This window comes from Camponotus vicinus, unplaced genomic scaffold (genome assembly GCF_025532165.1).
Source record: "Camponotus vicinus isolate PSW18456_S1 unplaced genomic scaffold, iyCamVici1.0 SCAF_10, whole genome shotgun sequence".
Taxonomy (NCBI): Eukaryota; Metazoa; Arthropoda; class Insecta; order Hymenoptera; family Formicidae; genus Camponotus; species Camponotus vicinus.
In genome coordinates, this window is record NW_028141946.1 from 11858387 (window position 1) to 11884204 (window position 25818).

A 25818-nucleotide genomic window follows, 5' to 3' on the forward strand; every position below is an offset into this window, starting at 1 on the left:
AGAGATTTTTATAATGTATTAATTATTATGTTCTTATGCTTAGAGTTTAAACGTGTTATTATTTGAATTTTTCTTATTTGTCTAGGTTGCATATATAATATATATATATGTTGGAAGGAATATGGACCAATGGATTATTCACGGACAACAGACAGGCTTAAACCATATAAGAATATGCAGCATTGAAAGGATTTTGAGGAATCTATGCGAATTATTTCGGAAGTTTATTTGGTAAGTTTATTATTTTGATAAGTTAATTAATGAATTAAAGGTTTTATTTAATTATATCATATATTTATAAAATATATATTATATATACATATATATAATATATGTATTCATGTATAATATTATGTATTTTATATGTATTTAATATTTAGTATTTTAATGCATTATCTTTTAAATTTTTATTAATAACTACATATGTATTTATACTAATAATGAGGGTGACAAGTCTGTCCGAGCTTGTTTCGCGGTTTAATTCTTATTAATTTTTACATATAGTATTACGTATAGCGCTGTCTCTCTCACTCGCGCGAGTCACCCGATAGTGCGGTCTCTCTCACTTTCACGTACTACTACCTATTGAGGTCTCGTGTATAAATTTCGATAGATGTAGTCTGTTGATTATATATTTGAGGAGGCATATTTGTGATTTGTTATTGAAATATATTTCTAAGGAATTTTATTAATAAATATATTTTTATTTTTCCGTATAGCGTTTTCGTTAGGTGATGAAAATATTGGGACACCCGGTGGACAACCAAGTGGAGGCTATGTTTATAGGGTGACTTATTATTCTGCATGCAGCAAAGAGTTACGTATAAAATTTTATTCATAATAATTTCTTGACATTTCTTTATTATTTAGTTATTGTTTAGTAATTATTATTTAATTTAATATATTTATTGTTGAAATTTAATATATTAATATTTGATTTATTATACTTCTTTTACTATTTGATTTCTTTTACTCCTATATAATTATATACATTTATAAAATATTAAACCTTTTTAATATAGTAATTTTGATCAATCAAACTTTTATAATGATAATAGATTTTTGTATAGATTGATTTTTTAGTACATTTTTGTTAAGTTAATTTTTCATACGGCCAAATATTATTTGATTATTTTTTTCAGTTGCTGGGACTTGGAATTCTTGCTACTTATTTATAACAAGCTGTCTTACGTTATTAGGAAGAGGCTAAATAATATATATATATAGGATCATAAAAAGTGTGTAAGTATGTATTATATTTTGAATGGTTTATTTAATAATTTCTATAGTAGATTTTCTTATACATTTATTATATTTTTCAGGTATCAAGACTCTGAGGAAAATCACTTCCTGATAGTGAACATATACATATATTCACGGGAACTCAACGAGGACCAAAAATTAAAATAATCTAGGATTTTTAAAGGAAATTCTTGCTTGATTAATTATATTTTATTTATTAATTATATTATATTTTATTAATTATATTTTATTAATTATATTTTATTAAGAAATGTTTAAATCATTAATTTCTGAAAGAAGCTCGTTACTTTATAAAAGATTATTATTTGGTGATTATTGGCCATTTACATTTTGTAATTAAATAGTCAAAGTTAAATGTTATTCAGTAATAATTAGAATTTTATACAGACATATTTGGCCAATGGTATTAATGTACAGTAAAGATTTATTATAACGTTTAGAAAAATATTTATTCAAGGAAAATTTATTAATTTTGTTTCTCATGAATATAAAAAATATATATATATATTGTTAATTATTTTATTACTAATTATTATTACTGATTTTTAGAGCGTATTGTTTTAGTAACAATTATTATTCATGGGCATTAATTTTTTTTGTTTGACTTGGTACATTTATTTATTGTTTCATATTCTTATATGTACGTAGAATGTTAACTTTATAACTTTCCTTTTGTTATTGATGATTCTTTATAAATTTTCGTATTAATATTTTATGTGGCTCACTTTCGGAGCATTTGTTAGCATTTTTACTGTAGGTTATTTATCCCAAAATATTAATTAATTATATGATTTTCAGGTTTCAAAATTGGTAATCGCTGCATTTCTTTTATGACAATTGACCATACTATTTATCGAAAAGATACGCATGGGTTCACAAAATCATTTATTTAGGTGCGTATCGTTTGATAAAATATTTTGATTTATGCCTTTTCCTTTGTAGTAAGCGCGTATACACGCATAGGGATATCTTTTTTTTTGTTATATGTGATAACTGAATAATATGAATATTGAGTGAATATCTATATATATTGGTTACATATAATATAAAGTGGATTTATAGTGATTATATATATAATTACAAGTAAAGATTATATAAGATACGAAATTCTTTATACTATTCTTCGAAACAAATTATATTTTATTCGTTAAGAATTATTTAAATCATTTTCTTTTTAAAAGAAGCTTGTTATTTTACAAAGGATTATTATTTAGTCGTTACTGGTCATCGGTTTTTACATTTTAATTTTATAATTAAATAATCAAAGTAAATATATTTATTATTTGATAATAATTAAACTTTTATATATATATATATGTGTTTTTCATTGTTTATTGATTTATGTCTTTATTTGTCTAAATACTAATTAATTATATTATTTTCAGGTTTCGGGATTTATGGCTATGGAAATTTTCCCATGCCAATTTTACCAAAAGAATGTAAAGGAACGCACAAGAGGCTATAAGACCAGTTACCGACGGATTTGTTCGTATATCAATTTATACGAAGTCTTGTTGCAAATGATTTGCTAAGAGTTTTTCTTGATAATAAAATTTCGAATAAATTTCTTTTCTTAGTAAGGTTAGTTATTAAGATTAATATCATTATATACGACCAGTACCAGTACTGCTAATTCATTGTAATATTTTTCTGGCTATATACCACATCAATCAATGTATTGTATTAATATGAGATTATGGCGAATATATATATAAATATATATATATATATATATAGTATTTTGCTATTGATTTATGAAATTTCATAAGCGATTTTAAGGTGATTGTGTGGGGCTTTTGCAGCTTTATTAAAATTGCATAAATAATAATTATATATATATATTGAAATTCTTTTACGATTATTATAAATGACTGTTTCAAAGAGCCTATTACTTTTTCTTGATTGATAGATGTGTATAAGTCCAGCTTTCGGTTAGTACTGGTGGTTACTAGTATTTTGACTACATGAGAACTGATTATTATTGAATTGATGTATATATATATATTGATTATATATAATATTATGGCGCAAATATATAGTGATTATATATAGTATCGCGCAAAGATTATATAGGATGAGAGAATAAGTAGGGATTATACTTTTATAAGTAAGATTTTAAATTTTTCGTTGCGGGACGTAACATCTTTAAGTATACTATAATATTCGACTGCTCTCTAGACTAAGTTCTTAGTCCGGAAAAATATCCTGCGACTAAGTTCTTTTTTGGCTCGAAAAATGTTCTATAATACGCTCGTGATCGCTTTAGTTGGTTTCTTCTCGAGAGCTCCTGGTCAAATGCGCGGAAGACTGAGCTGCGCTCCCTGAGGTACCCTCTGGTCCCTACTCCGTGCCGGCTATCCGCAGTGGTAGGAGAATGCGGCGCTCCCGGGCGTAGGCGGCTCGACTGCCGCTTGCCGCTATAGCTGTCCTTCTTCTTCGAGCGCGCTATGACGTAGTGGCCGCGCTCTTGCGTGGGGATAGTGGGGACGACGGAGCTGTCAGTATTGTCCATGCATCGAGCTCGTTAATTCATTTTACAAAAGGTAAGGCTTTTACAATAGGTTTTTAGTCACCAGAATTTTAATAATTTGCATGCATATATTTTTTAATATAGAATCTCAACCTCTTTCAATAGAAGTGTGAATGATCGTTCTAGCATGTTCCGTTTAGAATTGATTTTTAACTTTCTTTATATTAATTATATAGTTCTAGTTAACAATGTTATAAATAAATTCTGGTGTTATAAACCATTATAATTACAATTTGCTATATAATAATTATATGATATATATATATATGTATGTGCATATAGGTGCATGGTCTTGATAATTGTTAATAATAATTGTGTTACATTATAATATAAAAGTGTATTAATTATTCTTTTTATTATTCAGCTCTTGGAACAAAGGATGTGGCGAGCTTTTTTATCACCGGATGCAGGTGTTCGCCGTGCCAGGCAGTCGCGCCAGGCAGTCGCGCCAGGCCTTATCTTATCGCTGAGTGAGCTCATGTGCAGCTGCACCGGATGAAGCTCGGAGGGTCGCTTATCTTTTGATGAGTGAATTTATAACGCTTTATAAATCGATTTAATAATTTCATTCGTTATAATTTATATGAATAAATTATATATTCCTTACTTGTTAATTGTATAGAATATATATATATATACTTATATATATTGTTTGTAAAAGTTAATAAATGTAATTATTAAAAATTTTATCTTCATTATTTTATTAATTAAATATGTATTATACATATTGTTATTTCTCTTTTGAAGGCTTGAAAGTTTGCTAAAAAATTGCATTACTGTTGGATCTTTGTTAGTTAATGATATGGATTAATTTAACATATAATATATATATATATTCTTTTATAATTTATAATTTCGTAATAACTTATTACTCTTGCAATAAGAAAGCGCTCCTTATAATATTCATACATTATATATTCGCGAGTCCCTTTCGCATTAAGACTCTGCACGGACGTCGAAAACATTAGGGGAGATAACAAAGTAATAGGGGAGATAACGCGGTACGCTGGACTTAGCCTTGTGCTCTTATAAGGAGACTTATTATTCGTCTCAATAATAAAATCATGCATAATGAATTTTACAAGATCATACATTCATTATTATTATTAATATGTATATTTATTACCTTGTATTATTATTATTTAAACTTTATATTTCATGTGTGTTATATATGTGTAAATTTTTGTTATAACAAAATTTATTTAGTAGTTATATAGATTTATAATTCTGCACACAGTGAAGAGTTATGAGCTTTATTTTGCATTATTGGTTTTATTAAATCAGAATCTTTATTATTTATAATTATTAATAATTTAAATAATTTAATATATTTGTCTTATATAGTTATTATATTTTTCAGATATTTTGTAAAACGACATTCTATACAGAAGATATTCGAGGGTGCATATCATTTATAGCTTGGCTGTATTTTAATCGACAATATAGAACGTTTATTAGACTATTGTCGGAGCGGATTAAAATACTCACATAGGATCATCTGGCCATGACTTATTAACTCTATGCACCTCTAATTGCGGATAAGTTTTGGATATTTTGAAATATTTTAATATTATTTTGAATATGCTTGACTTGACAACTTTCGGTCATTTATTAAATATATACATACATTAATTAATGTTGAGCTTTTCACATAATGAAAATGGTTTATTATTTAGTTATCATTGCTTACTCATTATATTTTAATTGTATATAAAATTTTGCAATTAATAATCAAAATGAAAAATATATGTATTATTTGGCAATAATGGGTGGATTAGATTTTATATAATTTATTATTATGTAGTGAAGTTTTATTTGAATAACTATATAGAATATACGTATATGAAAAGAGATTTTTATAATGTATTAATTATTATGTTCTTATGCTTAGAGTTTAAACGTGTTATTATTTGAATTTTTCTTATTTGTCTAGGTTGCATATATAGTATATATATATGTTGGAAGGGATATGGACCAATGGATTATTCACGGACAACAGACAGGCTTAAACCATATAAGAATATGCAGCATTGAAAGGATTTTGAGGAATCTGTGCGAATTATTTCGGAAGTTTATTTGGTAAGTTTATTATTTTGATAAGTTAATTAATGAATTAAAGGTTTTATTTTAATTATATCATATATTTATAAAATATATATTATATATATATATATATATATAATATATGTATTCATGTATAATATTATGTACCTTTAGTATTTTAATGCATTATCTTTTAAATTTTTATTAATAACTACATATGTATTTATACTAATAATGAGGGTGACAAGTCTGTCCGAGCTTGTTTCGCGGTTTAATTCTTATTAATTTTTACATATGGTATTACGTATAGCGCTGTCTCTCTCACTCGCGCGAGTCACCCGATAGTGCGGTCTCTCTCACTTTCACGTACTACTACCTATTGAGGTCTCGTGTATAAATTTCGATAGATGTAGTCTGTTGATTATATATTTGAGGAGGCATATTTGTGATTTGTTATTGAAATATATTTCTAAGGAATTTTATTAATAAATATATTTTTATTTTTCCGTATAGCGTTTTCGTTAGGTGATGAAAATATTGGGACACCCGGTGGACAACCAAGTGGAGGCTATGTTTATAGGGCGACTTATTATTCTGCATGCAGCAAAGAGTTACGTATAAAATTTTATTCATAATAATTTCTTGACATTTCTTTATTATTTAGTTATTGTTTAGTAATTATTATTTAATTTAATATATTTATTGTTGAAATTTAATATATTAATATTTGATTTATTATACTTCTTTTACTATTTGATTTCTTTTATTCCTATATAATTATATACATTTATAAAATATTAAACCTTTTTAATATAGTAATTTTGATCAATCAAACTTTTATAATGATAATAGATTTTTGTATAGATTGATTTTTTAGTACATTTTTGTTAAGTTAATTTTTCATACGGCCAAATATTATTTGATTATTATTTTCAGTTGCTGGGTCTTGGAATTCTTGCTACTTATTTATAACAAGCTGTCTTACGTTATTAGGAAGAGGATAAATAATATATATATATAGGATCATAAAAAGTGTGTAAGTATGTATTATATTTTGGATGGTTTATTTAATAATTTCTATAGTAGATTTTCTTATACATTTATTATATTTTTCAGGTATCAAGACTCTGAGGAAAATTACTTCCTGATAGTGAACATATATATATACTTACGGGAACTCAACGAGGACCAAAAATTAAAATAATCTAGGATTTTTAAAGGAAATTCTTGCTTGATTAATTATATTTTATTCATTAATTATATTTTATATATATATTTTATTAATTATATTTTATTAAGAAATGTTTAGATCATTAATTTCTAAAAGAAGCTCGTTACTTTATAAAAGATTATTATTTAGTTATTGGCCATTTACATTTTGTAATTAAATAGTCAAAGTTAAATGTTATTCAGTAATAATTAGAATTTTATACAGACATATTTGTCCAATGGTATTAATGTACAGTAAAGATTTATTATAACATTTAGAAAAATATTTATTCAAGGAAAATTTATTAATTTTGTTTCTCATGAATATAAAAAATATATATATATTGTTAATTATTTTATTACTAATTATTATTACTGATTTTTAGAGCGTATTGTTTTAGTAACAATTATTATTCATGGGCATTAATTTTTTGTTTGACTTGGTACATTTATTTATTGTTTCATATTCTTATATGTACGTAGAATGTTAACTTTATAACTTTCCTTTTGTTATTGATGATTCTTTATAAATTTTCGTATTAATATTTTATGTGGCTCACTTTCGGAGCATTTGTTAGCATTTTTACTGTAGGTTATTTATCCCAAAATATTAATTAATTATATGATTTTCAGGTTTCAAAATTTATAATCGCTGCATCTCTTTTATGACAGCTGAACATACTATTTATTATACGCATGGGCTCAAAATCATTTATTAATAGAATTTAGGTGAGTATCGTTTGATAAAATATTTTGATTTATGCCTTTTCCTTTGTAGTAAGCGCATATACACGCATAGGGATATCCTTTTTTGGTTATATGTGATAACGGAATAATATGAATATTGAGTGAATATCTATATATATTGGTTACATATAATATAAAGTGGATTTATAGTGATTATATATAATTACAAGTAAAGATTATATAAGATACGAAATTCTTTATACTATTCTTTGAAACAAATTATATTTTATTCGTTAAGAATTATTTAAATCATTTTCCTTTTTAAAAGAAGCTTGTTATTTTACAAAGGATTATTATTTAGTCGTTACTGGTCATCTGTTTTTACGTTTTAATTTTATAATTAAATAATCAAAGTAAATATATTTATTATTTGATAATAATTAAACTTTTATATATATATATATATGTGTTTTTCATTGTTTATTGATTTATGTCTTTATTTGTCTAAATACTAATTAGTTATAATATTTTCAGGTTTCGGGATTCATGGCTATGGAAACTTTCCCATGCCAAATTTACCAGAAGAATGTGAAGGAACGCACAAGAGGCTATAAGCCAGTCACCGACGAATTTGTTCGCATACCGATTCATACGAAGTCTTGTTGCAAGTGTTTTTGACGGTTACATTATTTAGAGTGATTTGCTGAGAGTTTTTCTTGATAATAAAATTTCGAATAAATTTCTTTTCTTAGTAAAGTTAATTATTAAGATAAATATCATTATATACGACCAGTTCCAGTACTGCTAATTCATTGTAATATCTTTCTGGCTATATACCACATCAATCAATGTATTGTATTAATATGAGATTATGGCGAATATATATATAAATATATATATATATATATAGTATTTTGCTATTGATTTATGAAATTTCATAAGCGATTTTAAGGTGATTGTATGAGGCTTTTGCAGCTTTATTAAAATTGCATAAATAATAATTATACATATATTGAAATTCTTTTAAGATTATTATAAATGACTGTTTCAAAGAGCCTATTACTTTTTCTTGATTGATAGATGTGTATAAGTCCAGCTTTCGGTTAGTACTGGTGGTTACTAGTATTTTGACTACATGAGAACTGATTATTATTAAATTGATGTATATATATATTGATTATATATAATATTATGACGCAAATATATAGTAATTATATATAGTATCGCGCAAAGATTATATAGGATGAGAGAATAAGTAGGGATTATATTTTTATAAATAAGATTTTAAATTTTTCGTTGCGGGACGTAACATGGGACAATAATTCATGGATTGGGTGATTGCAACAGGGATTGCTTGCGTTATTCATGTTGCCTTGCTCTAGCAAATTCTCTTTTTCGTTCTTCTTCCAGATAATTTAGGAAGCACGGCCTGCAATCAATTATGGGAGTTATGAGAGACACTTTACGATTACATAAACAGCATTTAGAAGGACTAATATGAGGAAAATTTTCTGATATGCTGTGATAATTTATGTGGACTAATTCATGATTCGCGTGTATTTTACATATAGGGCAGTAATAAAGGCCTTTTTCCAGAGAGTAATATCCATCGAATTCTTCGTGCACAGTACAGTTCAGGGTGTCGGAAGATGTATCCGATAGCATATTAACTCTTCAATTCTTCAAGGTTGGGAGGTTGGGGGATTCTCTTCATTTATTGAGAGAAAGGTGGGGTGAGTCTCTCGGAATATTTGAGCGATATTCCTAGTACAGGTGGAGCAGGTGTGTAGGGGTCGTATTATGGTGATAGGTCGTTGACAGTACGAACAGATCGTTCTATAAGGGTGTGGAGCGATAGAAATAATATGGGAGTCTATTGGAAAGAAAAACCTTTGGTTACAGGGAGTATGTAGCATACAATAACATGCACAGCAATAGTGGTTGTGATTATTTAGATTGAGATAACCATGCAGTTTGATGCATACAGCATTAAGAGAAAGCTGAGACATTATGAAGCATTGTTCAGTGTAAGTAAATAGGATATGGACATAAGTTCAACAATACCTCGAGTGCAGATGAGACACTGATCTAAAGGTCTTTGTGTGACAAGTGTTCGGAAGCAATGTGCACAATGAGGATCGATATGGCGTGGTCCCGGAGAGAGAAAGTGTAGAGATATTAGAGGCAATCGTACTCTAATAGACAACACGTAGTGATAGCAAAGTTGACATATATAGACGTTCAAGGGATCATACCGATATCCTCTGAATTCTACACAGCAGGCTGTGCCGGTAAATGGCATCCCCTTATAACGTAGGAGTCCTGTCGTATACGTTTAAGACTAAGGGATAACTATAACTATTGATAGAAGTCGAGGTGTTGTGTAGAAGTTCTAAGAATTCGTGCGCTGTTAGTGTACAGGAGATGCACTTGTCAAGAGAATTGGTCTCGATGACCGTTGTGCCACAAGCTGAGCAGTGGTCATTACGCACGATGTGACTATTCACAAAGAAGTGTCTCCGCAAGGGCCGGTATTGTTGCTTAATAATATTGGTACGGAGTCTATCGTAACACTCCTTACACAAGTTCGTTTCGTCTAAGAGACAAAGAGCTCCTGTTATATGGACACAATGGCCGAAGAAGAAGGATTCCTCTATTCGATTTGAAATGGTTGCGTCCAATCTCGGCTGTGTGGGCCTTCTGTGCCAAAGCATCTGTAACAAAGGACTCTGATTATTACCTCATCCCGGCTGGGGATGTGCTAGTTTGATCTTGTTGGTGTGTACTATTCGGGTTTGGTTTCCTGTTCTAATTTTAACATTACTTGGGGGTAAAAGTTCGATTATTTCGTGAGGACCGGTATACTGGTCAGCAAGTTTTCCTTTTCGTGGTTCTTTTAATAAAAAGACATGGTTGCCTTTCTCAAATTGTTGTAAATTCAAATTGCGATCATAGTATCGCTTACTCCGTTCTTTAGCTAGTGTGAGGTTTTGCTTAGCTTGCATTTGTAAATCGGTTATCTTGTTAAAGAGATTAACAATATAGTCACGGTATGTGGGTTCGATATTTTCTTCGATGATGGGGTGTGCAGAGGGTAGTCGTGCTATTCGGCCAAATACTAGCTCATAGGGTGAGTATCTCGTGCCTTCATGTACACTGGTGTTGTACGAGAACATCGCAAGTTTAATGTATTCATCCCAATTTGTCTCCTTATCAACCTGAGTTTTTAGATATTCTGTTAGGACATGATGTGATCGTTCAAGTGATCCATTAGACTGTGGATGATAGGCAGTGGTCCTAAAATGTTGAATGCGAAATTTCCTTGTTAACTGTCGCATTAAGGCGGATAAAAAATTTGTCCCTTGATCGGTTAATATTGCGCGAGGGGTACCGTATATACAGATAAATTCTTTAGTGAAGGCGTCTGCGATTGTTAACGATGTGGCCTCCCTTAATGGCACGGCAGTAGAATATTTTGTTAGCAAATCCTGCATGGTCAGTATATACTGATTGTTACTCACTGTTAGGGGAAGAGGTCCCATAATATCCAAGGATACTTTATCGAAAGCAGCCCCGGGGGTATCCGTTATAACCATGGGTTGCTTGGTTTTTATTCTAGTTAGTTTCTTTATTTGACACTCCCGACAGGTTCTAATGAATTCCTGAATATCCTTTTTCATTGTTTTCCAGCAGTAACGAGATCTAAGGCGGTTATAGGTCTTCGTTACACCTTTATGTCCTCCATGAGCTGAGGCATGATTTTCCAAAATTAGAGATTGACGTTTTTCGATTTCAGGCGTTTGAATTAAATTTAAGCATATCGTTATATTAATGGGTAATTCCTGTAGATATCTTTTGAGTTGGTTAAGGATGTATGACCATGGAAGGTCGTCGAAGCGTTCGGTCTTACTAAGACTCATGGAAGAGAGTCCAAGTTCAGTAATGACATCCACTAAAGAGTGTAGACAGTTTTTAAGATTCTGGGCTTCTATAAGGGTATGATAGTCGTATTTGATGGGGAGGGCAATTAACGTGTTTCCTTTTACAGTACATACCCTGGCCCTTTCGAAAGCCAACCCTTCATATTTAGGGAGTAAATTGGCTTCTTGATATGATTTTGCGCCATTGTCATAAGCTGTCCCGTTCTGGTAAATAAATATTGTGTGATTATCTTTCTGTTGGAGTAAATCCTCTCTAACTTCTCGCACTAAGGCTCGACTCCATGGTGGAAGAGCTGGTGGATTCAGTTGTTGTGGGTTTGACTGATACGGTACAATGTCGGATTCTATTATTTCAGTATAATCCGTATCATCGCTGTCTTCAGAGTCAGTAACTTCTTCGATTGTGACTCCATAATTGTTATTTTCATGTTCGACAGAATAATTTTGATAATCTTCTGCTGGTTGACGCTCTACGGGGGCCGAAGTCTCGGCGGTTTTTTGATAGTTTCCCATGTCTTCCTGATTAGGTCCTACATTCTGACCTTCAGGTGTACTAGATTTTCCCTTTGGCCTTTGAGGTCTATACGAAAATATGGATTCGTCGGATGAATATTCTCCTTCATCAATGAGGAATAACGGAATAGCCACGTCGACGGGTGGATTTCTGGATAAGGCATCAGCGTTATAATTTAGAGTTCCTTTTTTATATTGTATTTCATACTGATATTCAGAGAGTTTCATTCTCCACTTCCATAATCTTGAAGAAGGGTCCTTGATGGAGTGTAGCCACACTAATGGTTTATGGTCAGTTACTATAGTGAATATCCTTCCGTATAAATAAGGTCTAAAATGATTTACACAATAAATGATAGCTAAACATTCTTTCTCTATTGTAGAATAATTTTGTTCGGCGGAATTTAGAATTCGAGACGTGTAGGCAACGGGTAGATCTTTCCCTATTATTCCTTGACTGAGCACTCCTCCGACCGCATATCCAGATGCATCGGTGGTTAGAATGAATGGATTAGTAAAGTCGGGATATTGTAAAATAGGCTCAGAGCATAGTGAATTCCTTAGAATATCGAATGCTTCTGCTTGTTTGTCCTGCCAATCGAATTTCTTATCCTTTTTTAAGAGGTCGGTTAATGGTTTAGCAACTTTGGAAAAATTGGGAATAAATCTTCTATAATATCCGGCTAGTCCTAGGAATTGTTTGATGTTTTTCGGATTCTTCGGAGTAGGAAAATTCATTATTGCCTTTATCTTAGCGGGGTCAGGCTTGACTCCGTCAGATCCAATTATATGTCCTAGATACATAACTTCACGTCGTAAGAATACGCATTTATCTGGTTGTAATTTTAAATTTGCAGCTCTTAATCTCTGCATTAATTTTTCGAACTTGCTTTCGTGTTCTTGCAATGATCGTGCATATACGACAATATCATCCATGTAGACAAATAATTCATTTCCCTGAAGTCCGGATAGAACGTTATCCATCAATCTTTGAAACGTTGCAGGAGCATTTTTTAATCCAAATGGCATTCGTTTGAATTGGTAATGTCCGTAAGGTGTAGAGAAAGCAGTTTTATGAGCATCTTTTGATGCCATGGGTATTTGGTGGAAACCGGAGGCTAAGTCCAGTACTGAAAAATATTTTGCAGATCCAAGTTGATCTAATATATCCGTTATATTTGGAAGAGGATAGGCATCGCCTATTGTTTTTTCATTGAGGTTTCGATAATCGATAACCATTCGCCATCTTTTATTCCCTAGGGAATCTGGCTTTTTTGGAACTATCCATAAAGGAGAGTTATAAGGGGAAGTAGAAGGTCTTATTAAATCAGAAGATAATAATTCATTTACTTGTTTATTAATTTCTTCCTTATGTACAGGAGGAAATCTATATTGTTTCGTGTGGTGTTACGTCCTATTCGATCGTTTATTCAACGATTCTGCAGGGCGCACCGTGCAGGGACGAACAATATTATATCTCTCTATTTTGTTTTTCAGGGCAACCTGCCACGCCGGCTATACCCTGGGACGCCGAGAGATTAGGATCTATAGGACGCTTCTTTTCGGAGGTATTTTAGGGTTGACAAATAAATATGTAGATTTATTATGTTATAAATTTCTATTTTTTCCTTTTATTTATTTTATCCTTCCTCGTTCTTCTACATTAGTTTGTAAGGTAATTTTAGCGAAGTCAAATTATGTATGATATATGTCATCGACTGTATCTAAGAATTCTTCGCTGTTCAGATAATCCAGAAAATGATTAACCGCTTGGTCCGCCAAGTCTTCTTCTGCTGGGGAGATATCCACGGGGTCAAACCCGAATTCTCCGGGTCTAACCGGGGAATAATCTGGGGTCGAATAATCCGAAAATGAGGCCGGGCTATCGGGGCGACGGGGAGACGTTTGGACCTGCCTGTCCCGTCTTATTTCGGCATTGGCCTCCCAGGCTCGAAGTAATCCCCGTGGTATTCCAGCAGTAAGGTTATCCGGGTCGAGGACAATCGTGGAAGCAGTTGAGCTGACAGAGCAACTGTCTGACGATTCCTGTTCTTCTTCCGGTTCTTCTCCAGCCGGTATCGCTTGGTGTTGTCTGCTGTTCTCGGGGTTTAGTTCGGAGGGCAAAGGGGCAAATGAAAGGTCGTGTGGGGTGTTTTCACGATCATTGACCGCTCGAATTATCTCGCTCGGAATTTCATCTCGGTCTACGTATAAATGGTAAGGAACAGTACGTCGGTCTCTCAACAGACGCTGTCGGAAATACTCGCGACGCCTTATACCCGCCCGATGAAAAGGGATCTCGCGACGGAGAACTGGATCGATGCGTAATGCGTTTACCATCTATTATTGAAATAATTTAAATTTTAAATTTTGTTTTATCGAAAGGATAATTTAAAATTATTTCGCGGCATCTAATACTTACGATGGAAATTTCGAGGGGTCACCTGTCAAAAAAGAATGTACCGCGTGAATCTAAAGTTTCGTAACCGGTTTAGAGAAAGAGACAGGACAGATTCTGAAATCGCGACTCCTCATTTATTATGAGAGAAAATTATTAGTTAATTACCTCACATGCAGTGACGTGGTAAGGAAGGGGGTGTAGGAATGTTTGAATATCAGATGGATACCGTACCTACTGGTTTAGTTTTATTATTATTAAATAATTCTTCTAATATATGATACTAAACCAGAGTTATCATACTATGTGTCAGTCGGTCCTTAAAGAGCGCGTCCCATGCTCTACGACGAGTTTCGATGTGCAAGACGTCACGTCACAGCGGCACAGAGTCCGTAAAGAAATTTCCTCTAAAGAAAGTTCTTCGCGGAAACGGCAGAGGGGTAGAGTAGACTACCCAATGCACATCGATTGACAAGTCGAAAGCGACGATTCACTCTTGTGGATAAAACCAAAGACAGACTGAGCGTTTAACGTTCAAAGGCAATCAACGTACTCGTGTTATCGGAAGGAGAAGACGTTGGAATTGTATGACGGTAAGTTGTTGACTATTATGTATAATAAAATTCTTCAATATGTCATGCAAAAATAATAATAATATTCGGTTGATGGTTGCAGATCACGAGAGATGAAAAGGAAAATATTGAATAATTAAAACGAGTACTTACCCAAAAGTACTGCAGTTGGAAGTGCTCGTCGAACCTCCGCTGTGGACTGTCGACCTCAGTGATGCCTTGGCAGGAGAGTCGAAGGAGCCGGTAGTAAATAAATGGCAGAAGACCGCGATGATGTTCAGTTAAAACACTTTTATTGTTCAAGTATACTACTGTCTTACAGCTCTCGCGACTAAGTTTTTAAGTCGAATAATGTTTTGAGACTAAGTCTTTATTTCGATTTTAAATGGTTCGTGACTGCTACTGTTCTTGTTCTTCAGAGAGCTCCTGGTCAAATGCTAGGTGATGTTGTCTCAAGAGCGTCGGGTCAAATGCGCGGAAGACTGAGCTGCGCTCCCTGAGGTACCCTCTGGTCCCTACTCCGTGCCGGCTATCCGCAGTGGTAGGAGAATGCGGCGCTCCCGGGCGTAGGCGGCTCGACCGCCGCTTGCCGCTATAGCTGTCCTTCTTCTTCGAGCGCGCTATGACGTAGTGGCCGCGCTCTTGCGTGGGGATAGTGGGGACGACGGAGCTGTCAGTATTGTCCATGCATCGAGCTCGTTAATTCATTTTACAAAAGGTAAGGCTTTTACAATAGGTTTTTAGTCACCAGAATTTTAATAATTTGCATGCATATATTTTTTAATATAGAATCTCAACCTCTTTCAATAGAAGTGTGAATGATCGTTCTAGCATGTTCCGTTTAGAATTGATTTTTAACTTTCTTTATATTAATTATATAGTTTTAGTTAACAATGTTATAAACAAATTCTGGTGTTATAAACCATTATAATTACAATTTGCTATATAATAATTATACGATATATGTATGTATGTATGTGCATATAGGTGCATGGTCTAGATAGTTGTTAATAATAATTGTGTTACATTATAATATAAAAGTGTATTAATTATTCCTTTTATTATTCAGCTCTTGGAACAAAGGATGTGGCGGGCTGTTTTATCACCGGATGCAGGTGTTCGCCGTGCCAGGCAGTCGCGCCAGGCAGTCGCGCCAGGCCTTATCTTATCGCTGAGTGAGCTCATGTGCAGCTGCACCGGATGAAGCTCGGAGGGTCGCTTATCTTTTGGTGAGTGAATTTATAACGCTTTATAAATCGATTTAATAATTTCGTTCGTTATAATTTATTCATATATTCTTTACTTGTTAATTGTATAGGATATATATATATATATATACTTATATATATTGTTTGTAAAAGTTAATAAATGTAATTGTTAAAAATTTTATCTTCATTATTTTATTAATTAAATATGTATTATACATATTGTTATTTCTCTTTTGAAGGCTTGAAAGTTTGCTAAAAAATTGCATTACTGTTGGATCTTTGTTAGTTAATGATATGGATTAATTTAACATATAATATATATATACACTCACCCGCAAAAAAAGCGGTACACCTAAAATTTGAGAAAATTTCATCAAATTTTAAATGATCATAACTTGGTAAATAATGATGATAAAAATATGTTTAAAAAAACAAAATGAAGGCTGTAATGTCCACTTTAAGAATATTTAAGTGGCAATTATGCTCAGCCATTGTTTTCAAAATGGCGGATAAGGAAGTGAAAGGATGTAAAATTGATTATTAAAGGATCGAGTTTGGGACGGTGCACGGCGTAAATCAGGTAACGCAGCCCAATGAGACCAAATGCTCGTGAAAGTGTGGAGTGTTATCTTTAAAATGTTTTTTTACCGAGCTCGATACGATGATTTTTCGCTGAGTTATTCCGAATTTAATTAAAAACGCTCTTTTTTCTTCTTCAATTTGCAGCTCAGCGAATAATTATCGTATCGAGCTCGGTAAAAAAGCATTGTAAAGGTGATACTCCACACTTTCACATGCATTTCGTCCCATTGGGCTGCGATACCTGATTCACGCCACGCACTGGAGCAAAGCGGGAACCTTTATTTATCGGTTTTGTATGCTTTCATTTATCCGCTATTTTGAAAAAAAATGGTTGCACATAATTTCAATTTAATTTAGGTGTGTGTGTGTGTGTGCTCGTTTGTATACCACAAGGATAAGGACCCCGTGGTTCGTCAGCTCCACAGTATTTAAAGACTCCAAACCCTCCTTGTGGCGTGTGTGTGTGTGTGTGTGTATGTGTGTGTGTGTGTGTGTGTGTGTGTGTGTACGGGCGCACGCATGTGTGTATTAATAGTGGGTATGACCTCCTCGTGCGCGTATTACCTCATTCATACGATCAGGCATACTCTGTATTAGTCTTTTTATTTCATCCTGCGTAATTGCATCCCATGCATTTTGAAGAACTCTTTGAAATTCTTGCAGTGACTGAGGTGCAGGTACGTGATTTCGTACTTTCTTGCCGAGATTGTCCCACAAATGCTCAATGGGATTTAAATCCGGACTACTTGCTGGCCAAACAAGTCGATTTATGCCAACTTCATCGAGGAAATCAAACACTCTTCTCGCAGTGTGTGGTCGAGCATTGTCTTGCATAAACAAGAAGTTCTCTCCGATAAAGGGTGCATACGGAACAACATACGGAAGGAGTATGTCTTCCACGTATACATCTGCGTTCATGTTCCTGTCAAAAAAGTGCAAATCTGTATGAGCGTCCGCTGAAATATCTGCCCAAACCATCACAGAGCCTCCATTGTAGCTGTACCTTTCACTTACAGTACAATCTGCAAATCGTTCTCCACGACGACGATAAACTCGTTCTCGTCCATCTGGAGAATAGAGACAAAAACGAGATTCATCGCTAAAGAGTACTTTGCCCCAGTCTGCGTAATTCCAGTCTCTATGCGCAACTGCAAAATTGAGTCGAGCTACGCGATGACGACCTGTAAGAAAAGGTACAGCCGCTGGCCTGCGCGAAAACAGATTTTGTTCCGCTAATCTTCTCCGAACGGTGTCAACGGATACATTGCAATTGTGGACATCCCTTAAATTGTTTCGAATTTGAACAGCTGTTCGATGTCTGTCTCTTAATGAATTTAAAACAATAAATCGGTCATCGTTTTCATTGGTACGTCGAGGGCGCCCAGAACCAGGCCTCCTCTTGAAAGAATTGGTGTCTAAGTACCTGGCATAAGCACGTTGCACAGTTGACACTGACAGATCAAGTGCCTCAGCAACGTATCTTCGACTTCTGCCATCTTCAATTAAAGCAACAACTTGAGCAGCTTTTTCTGGAGTTATCGTTGCCATAATCGAGAAGTAATTTCGAGAAGAAGTAATTAATTATGGTTTCAATAGATGAAGTCGCAAGGAGCAACGCGTCTAGAGAGCTAGCAAATCAATCGCATAACTTGTACTTTAGTCTTTCAATGTACCTGGCATAAGCACGTCTCAAACGGAAAAAACATTGAAAGACTATAGTACAAGTTATGCGATTGATTTGCTAGCTCTCTAGACGCGTTGCTCCTTGCGACTTCATCTATTGAAACCATAATTAATTACTTCTTCTCGAAATTACTTCTCGATTATGGCAACGATAACTCCAGAAAAAGCTGCTCAAGTTGTTGCTTTAATTGAAGATGGCAGAAGTCGAAGATACGTTGCTGAGGCACTTGATCTGTCAGTGTCAACTGTGCAACGTGCTTATGCCAGGTACTTAGACACCAATTCTTTCAAGAGGAGGCCTGGTTCTGGGACGCTCATACAGATTTGCACTTTTTTGACAGGAACATGAACGCAGATGTATACGTGGAAGACATACTCCTTCCGTATGTTGTTCCGTATGCACCCTTTATCGGAGAGAACTTCTTGTTTATGCAAGACAATGCTCGACCACACACTGCGAGAAGAGTGTTTGATTTCCTCGATGAAGTTGGCATAAATCGACTTGTTTGGCCAGCAAGTAGTCCGGATTTAAATCCCATTGAGCATTTGTGGGACAATCTCGGCAAGAAAGTACGAAATCACGTACCTGCACCTCAGTCACTGCAAGAACTTCAAAGAGTTCTTCAAAATGCATGGGATGCAATTACGCAGGATGAAATAAAAAGACTAATACAGAGTATGCCTGATCGTATGAATGAGGTAATACGCGCACGAGGAGGTCATACCCACTATTAATACACACATGCGTGCGCCCGTACACACACACACACACACACACACACACACACATACACACACACACACACACGCCACAAGGAGGGTTTGGAGTCTTTAAATACTGTGGAGCTGACGAACCACGGGGTCCTTATCCTTGTGGTATACAAACGAGCACACACACACACACACCTAAATTAAATTGAAATTATGTGCAACCATTTTTTTTCAAAATAGCGGATAAATGAAAGCATACAAAACCGATAAATAAAGGTTCCCGCTTTGCTCCAGTGCGTGGCGTGAATCAGGTATCGCAGCCCAATGGGACGAAATGCATGTGAAAGTGTGGAGTATCACCTTTACAATGCTTTTTTACCGAGCTCGATACGATAATTATTCGCTGAGCTGCAAATTGAAGAAGAAAAAAGAGCGTTTTTAATTAAATTCGGAATAACTCAGCGAAAAATCATCGTATCGAGCTCGGTAAAAAAACATTTTAAAGATAACACTCCACACTTTCACGAGCATTTGGTCTCATTGGGCTGCGTTACCTGATTTACGCCGTGCACCGTCCCAAACTCGATCCTTTAATAATCAATTTTACATCCTTTCACTTCCTTATCCGCCATTTTGAAAACAATGGCTGAGCATAATTGCCACTTAAATATTCTTAAAGTGGACATTACAGCCTTCATTTTGTTTTTTTAAACATATTTTTATCATCATTATTTACCAAGTTATGATCATTTAAAATTTGATGAAATTTTCTCAAATTTTAGGTGTACCGCTTTTTTTGCGGGTGAGTGTATATTCTTTTATAATTTATAATCTCGTAATAACTTATTACTCTTGCAATAAGAAAGCGCTCCTTATAATATTCATACATTATATATTCGCGAGTCCCTTTCGCATTAAGACTCGGCACGGACGTCGAAAACATTAGGGGAGATAACAAAGTAATAGGGGAGATAACGCGGTACGCTGGACTTAGCCTTGTGCTCTTATAAGGAGACTTATTAGTCGTCTCAATAATAAAATCATGCATAATGAATTTTATAAGACCATACATTCATTATTATTATTAATATGTATATTTATTACCTTGTATTATTATTATTTAAACTTTATATTTCATGTGTGTTATATATGTGTAAATTTTTGTTATAACGAAATTTATTTAGTAGTTATATAGATTTATAATTCTGCACATAGTAAAGAGTTATAAGCTTTATTTTGCATTATTGGTTTTATTAAATCAGAATCTTTATTATTTATAATTATTAATAATTTAAATAATTTAATATATTTGTCTTATATAGTTATTATATTTTTCAGATATTTTGTAAAACGACATTCTATACAGAAGATATTCGAGGGTGCATATCATTTATAGCTTGGCTGTATTTTAATCGACAATATAGAACGTTTATTAGACTATTGTCGGAGCGGATTAAAATACTCACATATGATCATCTGGCCATAACTTATTAACTCTATGCACCTCTAATTGCGGATAAGTTTTGGATATTTTGAAATATTTTAATATTATTTTGAATGTGCTTGACTTGACAACTTTCGGTCATTTATTAAATATATACATACATTAATTAATGTTGAGCTTTTACATAATGAAAATGGTTTATTATTTGGTTATCATTGCTTACTTATTATATTTTAATTGTATATAAAATTTTGCAATTAAATAATCAAAATGAAAAATATATGTATTATTTGGCAATAAGAAATTAGATTTTATATAATTTATTATTATGTAGTGAAGTTTTATTTGAATAACTATATAGAATATACGTATATGAAAAGAGATTTTTATAATGTATTAATTATTATGTTCTTATGCTTAGAGGTTAAACGTGTTATTATTTGAATTTTTCTTATTTGTCTAGGTTGCATATATAGTATATATATATGTTGGAAGGGATATGGACCAATGGATTATTCACGGACAACAGACAGGCTTAAACCATATAAGAATATGCAGCATTGAAAGGATTTTGAGGAATCTGTGCGAATTATTTCGGAAGTTTATTTGGTAAGTTTATTATTTTGATAAGTTAATTAATGAATTAAAGGTTTTATTTTAATTATATCATATATTTATAAAATATATATTATATATATATATATATATATATATATATATAATATATGTATTCATGTATAATATTATGTACCCTTAGTATTTTAATGCATTATCTTTTAAATTTTTATTAATAACTACATATGTATTTATACTAATAATGAGGGTGACAAGTCTGTCCGAGCTTGTTTCGCGGTTTAATTCTTATTAATTTTTACATATGGTATTACGTATAGCGCTGTCTTTCTCACTCGCGCGAGTCACCCGATAGTGCGGTCTCTCTCACTTTCACGTACTACTACCTATTGAGGTCTCGTGTATAAATTTCGGTAGATGCAGTCGGTTAATTATATATTTGAGGAGGCATATTTGTGGTTTGTTATTGAAATATATTTCTAAGGAATTTTATTAATAAATATATTTTTATTTTTCCGTATAGCGTTTTCGTTAAGTGATGAAAATATTGGGACACCCGGTGGACAACCAAGTGGAGGCTATGTTTATAGGGTGACTTATTATTCTGCATGCAGCAAAGAGTTACGTATAAAATTTTTTTCATAATAATTTCTTGACATTTCTTTATTATTTAGTTATTGTTTAGTAATTATTATTTAATTTAATATATTTATTGTTGAAATTTAATATATTAATATTTGATTTATTATACTTCTTTTACTATTTGATTTCTTTTACTCTTATATAATTATATACATTTATAAAATATTAAACCTTTTTAATATAGTAATTTTGATCAATCAAACTTTTATAATGATAATAGATTTTTGTATAGATTGATTTTTTTTAGTATATTTTTGTTAAGTTAATTTTTCATACGGCCAAATATTATTTGATTATTATTTTCAGTTGCTGGGACTTGGAATTCTTGCTACTTATTTATAACAAGCTGTCTTACGTTATTAGGAAGAGGATAAATATTATATATATAGGATCATAAAAGGTGTGCAAGTATGTATTATATTTTAAATGGTTTATTTAATAATTTCTATAGTAGATTTTCTTATATATTTATTATATTTTTCAGGTATCAAGACTCTGAGGAAAATTACTTCCTGATAGTGAACATATATATATATTTACGGGAACTCAACGAGGACCAAGAATTAAAATAATCTAGGATTTTTAAAGGAAATTCTTGCTTGATTAATTATATTATATTTTATTAATTATATTTTATTAATTATATTTTATTAAGAAATGTTTAAATCATTAATTTCTGAAAGAAGCTCGTTACTTTATAAAAGATTATTATTTGGTGATTATTGGCCATTTACATTTTGTAATTAAATAGTCAAAGTTAAATGTTATTCAATAATAATTAGAGTTTTATACAGACATATTTGGCCAATGGTATTAATGTACAATAAAGATTTATTATAACGCTTAGAAAAATATTTATTCAAGGAAAATTTATTAATTTTGTTTCTCTTGAATATAAAAAATATATATATATATTGTTAATTATTTTATTACGGATTATAATTACTGATTTTTAAAGCGTATTGTTTTAGTAACAATTATTATTCATGGGTATTAATTTTTGTTTGACTTGGTACATTTATTTATTGTTTTATATTCTTATATGTACGTAGAATATTAACTTTATAACTTTCCTTTTGTTATTGATGATTCTTTGTAAATTTTCGTATTAATATTTTATGTGGCTCACTTTCGGAGCATTTGTTAACATTTTTACTGTAGATATTTATTACAAAATATTAATTAATTATTTGATTTTCAGGTTTCAAAATTTATAATCGCTGCATCTCTTTTATGACAACCGAACATACTGTTTATTAAAAAGATACGCATGGGCTCAAAATCATTTATTAATAGAATTTAGGTGAGTATCGTTTGATAAAATATTTTGATTTATGCCTTTTCCTTTGTAGTAAGCGCATATACACGCATAGGGATATCCTTTTTTGGTTATATGTGATAACGGAATAATATGAATATTGAGTGAATATCTATATATATTGGTTACATATAATATAAAGTGGATTTATAGTGATTATATATAATTACAAGTAAAGATTATATAAGATACGAAATTCTTTATACTATTCTTTGAAACAAATTATATTTTATTCGTTAAGAATTATTTAAATCATTTTCCTTTTTAAAAGAAGCTTGTTATTTTACAAAGGATTATTATTTAGTCGTTACTGGTCATCTGTTTTTACGTTTTAATTTTATAATTAAATAATCAAAGTAAATATATTTATTATTTGATAATAATTAAACTTTTATATATATATATGTGTGTTTTTCATTGTTTATTGATTTATGTCTTTATTTGTCTAAATACTAATTAGTTATAATATTTTCAGGTTTCGGGATTCATGGCTATGGAAATTTTCCCATGCCAAATTTACCAGAAGAATGTGAAGGAACGCACAAGAGGCTATAAGCCAGTCACCGACGAATTTGTTCGCATACCGATTCATACGAAGTCTTGTTGCAAGTGTTTTTGACGGTTACATTATTTAGAGTGATTTGCTGAGAGTTTTTCTTGATAATAAAATTTCGAATAAATTTCTTTTCTTAGTAAAGTTAATTATTAAGATAAATATCATTATATACGACCAGTACCAGTACTGCTAATTCATTGTAATATTTTTCTGGCTATATACCACATCAATCAATGTATTGTATTAATATGAGATTATGGCGAATATATATATAAATATATATATATATATATATAGTATTTTACTATTGATTTATGAAATTTCATAAGCGATTTTTAAGGTGATTGTATGAGGCTTTTGCAGCTTTATTAAAATTGCATAAATAATAATTATATATATATTGAAATTCTTTTACGATTATTATAAATGACTGTTTCAAAGAGCCTATTACTTTTTCTTGATTGATAGATGTGTATAAGTCCAGCTTTCGGTTAGTACTGGTGGTTACTAATATTTTGACTACATGAGAACTGATTATTATTAAATTGATGTATATATATATTGATTATATATAATATTATGACGCAAATATATAGTGATTATATATAGTATCGCGCAAAGATTATATAGGATGAGAGAATAAGTAGGGATTATACTTTTATAAGTAAGATTTTAAATTTTTCGTTGCGGGACGTAACAAGCGGCAGGTCGAATCCAAGTCTGGCTCGGTGGAAAAATAATTATCTTGAGGAATTTATTCCCATGATAGAGGTTGTTTCTCAACCTAGAGCTGGTGAGGCAATAGAAAAAATAAGCGGCCTCCTGTCAATCGACGTTTGAGTAGGCGAAAATACAGTTTTCGATTAATAGGCAATTATCTTGAGGGATTTATCCCAATGATAGATATTGACCTTTTGATCTTGGATTGAATTTAGCTTTAACTTCAAAATACGAGATACATCTCAGGATTTAGAGACAATACACTGGCTTAGTTTATAACAATTTGAATCATTATCACTACTTGCAATTATAACCTAACCTTACGAGGTTAATACTAAGCCAGCCGTATGATAGGTGGATACCTTGTCAGTGTATCCAAACTCCTGATTTTTCCTCGAATCCCCCTTCGATTTTCAGAGAATCAAAATAAAATAAGAATTTATTTGAAATCAAGATAACACATTAACATTTCAAACAAATAACTTCTCGATAATCCTAATTTACCATCAGTTGGTAATTTTTCCAATAGTCATCAATCAAAACTTACCATCGGACGATAACTTACCATCAGTCGATAACTTACCATCGGTCGATAACTTACCATCGGTCGATAACTTACCATCGGTCGATAACTTACCATCAGTCGATAACTTACCATCGGTCGATAACTTACCATCGGTCGGTAAAACAGAAAGTGGCGCTAACCATCGGCCGGTAAAACAGAAATCTAACTTACCATCAGTCGGTAAAACAGAAAGTGACGCTAACCATCGGCCGGTAAAACAGAAATCTAACTTACCATCGGTCGGTAAAACAGAAAGTGACGCTAACCATCGGTCGGTAAAACAGAAATCTAACTTACCATCGGTCGGTAAAACAGAAATCTACATTACCGACGGTCGGTAATTTTCGGGAGTCAACGTTACCAACAATAAAATTTTTTATACTAATCTTTCTATTTCTGCCGGTCTATACTTCTATCAACTTTGGGGACATCTATCTGACTATACTCGGGATAACAATTATAAATTGAACATTCATATGGAATTCCTTTTTTCTTTTTTTTATTAACAGGTGTCGGGTATTCTTAAATTCAACTTTACGCAAAAGTAAGTGACTTCAAAATCACCAAAGTCTTAAATACTAAATAGACAGGTTTATAATTGGTTAATTAAACGACAGATGGTCCGAGTGAGACAAGGTAACTTCAATACCCGTCGAAATA